Genomic DNA, 6000 nt, shown 5'->3' with positions numbered 1-6000 from the left:
ATTAAAAATGCTCATTTTATTAATAATTTAGGTCAAAATACTTCCAAAGCCCTACAGAATCATTTAAGTATTGATGAAAAGATTGAGACTAAACTAAATGCTTTGGGAGCTACTATCATAAATGTAGAAAATGAGCTTGCTGTTCTCAAATTTAGACAACAGCCTTGATGCCATGCTGGCTACAAATTTGTTTGTGTTACGTCTGCAAAATTTAACATTTCCCATTGGGATAGGGAAAAAGTTAAAAGCGTCTAATGGGCATTTGGCAGAGAAATAATGACCATCTAGACCTTATGGCATTACAGCATCACATCCAGGATATTCAGGAAAGCAGGAATGATCTCGTGGATCCTGTGTGGCTTGCTGAACAGATACTTAATGACTTAAATGGTTTTAATCTTTGGAATATATTAAAACGTTCAATAGGGTACACTTTTGGAATTATGGGTTTACTATTAATTCTCTTTTGTGTTGTACCAATAGGATGCTTCATCTTCCAAGAAGACACCTGAGAATTTCAAATAATAGCCCAACACTTGTGCTTAAAAAATAAAAAAGGAGGAGATGTTGGGAGCAGGGAATGAATTATGGTCTTTGAGCTGTCCAGCAACAGAAGTGATGTCCCTCCTGGGAATTCTCTGGGCAAAGGCATTGTTTTGAGACTGTCCAGCTGCTGTGGTGACACCCTGTTCAAACGGAGGATAATTCCATGCCAGCCATGGAATTATCAGTTCATGACTTTAGGTTCAAATGCCAGATTCCTAGGGGTAGAGAATTATGGGTGCAAGCTGATAGTTCTAACTGGGCTATTTATAGCCTCAACTTTGGTTCTGTTAACCTTGAAGAAATTTTCTCACCATAAATACTTTTGATGTTAAAACGTATATGATAAATGTGCCAAGGGTTGTTAGTGAAACACTGGGACCCAGCTTTTTCTCTACTTGTGTGTCTATTTGTCTTTTCTTCATCCTCTTACCACCTAGTTTGGTGACCTGAATTAATGGCTGTTCAGGTCACGGCACTCCACCTCCTATCACCTCCTACCACCAAGTGCCTTCTGCCAGGGCTCAGGTCTTGTAAGGCCACTGACCCTTGGGAGAACAGACCTAGGGAAGAAGTCTATGCAGGTCCAGGAATAGATATGGCTATTTGGACAGTTAATCTGATTTCCAGGTTCCTTGCGCAGTCTGGAAAGAAGGAGCCATATGATCTCTAGGTGACCAAATCCCTTGACCTCACAGAGGCATGACTCAGCTGTGGGGAGAAATTCGGCTGGAGTAAGGAGCCCCTGCAGCTATCTTACATGGGCCTAAGAATGATGTTCTGAAGAAGCAAGCCTCCAAATTCTGAACTGCCTCTTCCCCTATCTCTCCTCTGAGCGTCCTAGACACCTAACAACTCAGAATCGTTCTTCCCTCATCGTCCCTAACACCGTCCCAATCATCTCATGCCTGTTACTGAAGTCATTGGTCATTGGATTGGGGCTCACTCTAATCTGGTGTGACCACACTTAACTTGATTACGTCTTCAGAAGTGGGTAAATGGATGGCCGATTTCCAAATAAGGTCACACTCGCAGGCTCCAGGTGGACATGAATTTGGGGTGAGGGGCATCATTCCGCCCAGCACAACATTCTAGCTCTCTTCCATCACCACCTGTGAGGGGTCTCTTTTCCCCTCATTTTATTCTCCACCTATTTGAGTTTTTGGAAACAAAGTTGTTATCTGTCATAGACAGGATCAGACCTTTCTGTGTGTGTGTGTGTGTGTGTGTGTGTGTATGTGTTTTTGTGTTGCTGGGGATGGAACCCAGGGCCTGTCCATGCAAGGCAAGTGCTCCACCACTGAACTACATCTCCTGCCCACCACCCTTATTTTTGGAGGATACTATCTCTGGAGACACCTCCTAATTGACAGCCAGCTTTTTCCTCCCTTCAGCACTTTGAATAGGTCACACAACTACCTTCGTGCCTTCTTTGATTCTGAATTGTATTGGTGTTCTGCTTCAGTGATAACAGAGTCTTTGGCTTTCCATATTTTGACTATCATCTGTCTAGGTGTGGATCTTCTACTTGGAGTTTGTTGAATTTCTTGGCTCTGTAGATTAATACTCTCCAATTAACTGGGGGAGTTTGAAGCCATTATTTATTCAAATATATTCTTCTGCCCCTTTCCGCTCTCTCCTCTCCTGAAATGCTCCTGAAGTGCATATTGGAACACATGGTAGAAGACAGGTCACTGCAGCTCTGTTCACTTTCTGCATTTTTTTTCTTTGTTGTTTAGATTGGATATTTCTCTCAGTCTATCTTCCAGTTCACCGATTCTCCCTTCTTCCATGTTGAATCTTGTCTTGAACAGCCTCAGTGTGGTCTTATTTAGTTGCTGTACTCTTCAGCACCAGATATTTCATTTTTTAATAATCTCTTATTGGTACTATTGAGAATCACTATTGTTCATTCATTGTTGTCATGTTTTCCTTTATGTCTGTGAATACTATTTTTTTTAATTTGTTAGAACATAGTTACTATATCTCCTTTGAAATCTTTGACAAATCTAACAGTTAAAGTAACTCAAAGAAGGTTTGCATGGGTTTCTTCCCCGCCCCCCTGCCCCAGTGGGAGTCACACTTTTGTTACTCTTCATGTCTTGTCATTTTGTTCGTTTGTTTGTTTAAAAAATGGTCATTGTAGCCACTCTGGATTCTGATTGTTTTTTCCCTGGAAGTTGTTTTGTAGTTATTTGTTCAATGGTTTACCTGAACTTTAGCTGTGAAATTTGTCCACCTTGTGGTGTGCAGTCATTCATGTATTGCTTGAAAGCAGATTGTTTTGTTTTTTAATCTGGATTGTTAGGGTCTATAAACAAGTCAGGATGGCGCCTGGCATTTTGCCAGAGGGAGTGGTTTGTGAAGTAACACCAGGGAGCCATTAAGTGTGGAGATTCCTTATTGGTTGACTGCTGTATCTAGTTTATGTTAATTAAGATCAGCTGTGTGGAATGTATAAATACCCCTCCTGTCCTACAATAAACGGCTCCCACTCCTGCTGCATCAATCTACACAAGTTGCTCGTCACCCCCACCCCCACCCCCCACTTTGACTAGGAAATAATTCTTAGAGGTTTGGTGCAATTCATGTGCCACAAGTCCTCCCACTCACACATGCACCAGGTCCACAAGAAGACCAGACTGTGCAGTCGCTCGGGTGCAGAGTGGAGGCCAGTCTCCATCACTCATTCATTCTGAGATGGGGGCCTCTGTGAACTTTGGTTTCCTCGTCAGTAAAGCTGATAATAACTGATAATGAATATGTTCAATAACCTGAATGAGCCATTTCATCATGGGCACATATATAAAAATATCATCTTGAATACCACAAATATATACAACATTTTCCTGTCAGGTATTTAGTTAGTTACTTAGTTATTGGTAGTGGGAAATTGAACCCAGAGGCACTTTTCCACTAAGCCACATTCCCAGCCCTTTTATTTTTTTATTTAGAGACAGGGTCTTGCTAAGTTGCTGAGGGCCTCACCTTAGTTGCTGAGGCTGGCTTTGAACTTGTGATCCTCCTGCCTCGGCCTCCTGAGTCGCTGGGATTAGAGGTGTGTGTCACTGTGCCTGGCCTAGGTTTTTAAGAAAGAAATTAAAGATACTGACCTAGTGAAACTGCTCTGGAGGATGAGATGATACTTGGAAAACGCCTGGAACATAGCACACACCTGAAACACTCTAACGTGTATTTTCTCTCCATTATAAGCCTCCGTTCCTTTTAGGGTTCCCAAGAGACAGCAGCCTGCTATTCACTCACAAAACAAACTCCTATAAAAATCCACATGTGCGGGAACGAGGAGTCGGAAGTCACATTAATGAAATGGCGCAGCATTTCGTCTGCTGGACTTTAGCTAGTCCCAGGCTCCATCTCCGTCCAGTTCCACGCATGGGAACCTTCTAGAGACCCCGGTGACTGCTGTCAGACTGCGAGCATCCTTCCTGGGCTCTTGTCCAGGACCCTCACCACAGTGGGGAGCCAGCCTTCCGCAGCTGCATGCATAAATCATGGTGCTTGCTTGTTGTGACACTGCCTGTGACATCAGCAGTGGAGTCGTTTGACAGTTGCTGGGCAACAGCATCATCCCAAGCTGTGTGCAAGTGCAGGTGGATTTCTGTGCCTGGTAAACCACGTAGATTTCTTACCTCTATGGTGAATCCAGGGACTGTCTCTGTTGCTTAGAGGGTGAAGAGTGTCTTCCCAACAAGGTAAGCAAAGACGCCGATGTTTTTTTCCCTCATGGGTAGCTGCAGTGGTTGGCAACCACAGTTGGATTACAGGAACTTTACACTTCATGTTCTGGCTGAGATGGTGTTGTTAGGTGTATTCCTTAGGTGTCAATCTTTTTTTTTTTTTTTTGGCCTGGAAAAGTTTATGTTATATTTTGATGAGTTCCAAGTGTTTCATTAACAGAGTTCATGATGAAAAATATTACGTGGTTTATCTATTTTACAAGAGAACACAAGATCTACTAAAATACACACACACAGAGCACTGGACACAAGGGCCTCTCCTTTGGATAATTAGGAAGGAATGTCTAGATTCTGCATCACCTGTCTCCATCTCTGCAAGCACCATATGTCCCCTGTAGCTGGGCTGAAGGAATGTCCCCAGAGGAATGGAGTGCACAAGTGTGCCAGTCTAGCCCCGCGGACACAACCAAGATGGCTTCAGCAAAACAAAAAAAAAGTGTGTGTGGAGGATAAACTTTTGTGTGACTCTTGGGGTTAAGCAGTGTCCCCAGGACGCTGTCTCATCCCCTGTCCTTGGCTTCCCCTTCCGCAGCACTGGCTGTATTCGGAAGCAGGCACCCACATGGGCACAAACAGCCATCAGCACCTCCAGGCATGGCGTGGCTCTCAGCAGGTGTTAGGAGCCAGCCTGACTCCTGGGTGGCCGAGGTCAGGGAGAAGGGTCTTAGCTCAGCTTCCCTGGAAGCAAGCTGAGGTGGCCCATGACCTGTTACCTGTTGGGAAAAGCCTGTGGGAGGCGGGGAGGCGCCAGCGGGGCCTGGATCCAGGTCAAGTCCATCCTGCTGTGATGGCAAGACAGGCCAGAGGCGCACCATCGGAGTTCCCTCTCCAGCTCGGGAGTGGACCTTCACTTTCTTTATCCCTGGTCACTGGCCAGGATCCACCGCGGGCCAGGGAGCACTCCCTGGGGAAAGCAGCTTGGTCACCTCAGGGCTTCTGGTTCCAGAGTTTCAAGCTGGTGAGGAATGAAAGCGTGAATTCCCTGATGGGAGACGGGGAAGAAAGACATCCTATTTCACCATCTGGTTTCTTACCCTCGAATTCTAAATTTTAGGAACACCACATACATAAGGGCTGCTGGTTTAAGGAGTGTTAGAGCCGGCTTGTGTGTCGCCTCCAAATGCATGTTGAAATTTAAATGCCATTGTGTTGGTCCTGGAAGTGGGACCTTGAAAAGGAGAAGCTGGACTAAGGTCCTAATCCCAGGCTCATTATCATGGGAGTGAGTTCACCTGCCCTCATTCTCCCTCTCTCTGCTCTTCTGTACAAGCCACCCAGCAAGAAGGCCCGTCTCTTAAAGCAGGGATTTGGGCTTGTCGCAGTCTATTCTTTTTTTCTTTGGTTGGTTTGGGTATTTTGTTGTTTGTTTGCTTGTTTTGTTTTGTACCAGGGATTGCACTGAGGAGTGTGTAACCACTGAGCCACATGCCCAGCCTTTTTTTTATTTTTAATTTTGAGAAAGGGCCTTGCTAAATTGCTGAGGCTGGCCTCAAACTTTCAAAGCTCCTGCCTCAGCCTCCCAGACTGCTGGGAATACAGGCTTGTGTCACTGCACCTAGCCACTGTGGAATATTCTGTTCCAACTTGAAGAGACCATCAGAACCAGGTATGGTAGTGCATTCCTGCAATCCCAGAGGCTTAGGAGGCTGAGACGGGAGGATCATAAATTCAAGTCCAGCCTCCACTTTACAAGGACCTT

The sequence above is a fragment of the Urocitellus parryii genome, chromosome 12, assembly GCF_045843805.1.
Source record: "Urocitellus parryii isolate mUroPar1 chromosome 12, mUroPar1.hap1, whole genome shotgun sequence".
Lineage (NCBI taxonomy): Eukaryota > Metazoa > Chordata > Mammalia > Rodentia > Sciuridae > Urocitellus > Urocitellus parryii.
This window is presented reverse-complemented; position numbering follows the sequence as displayed.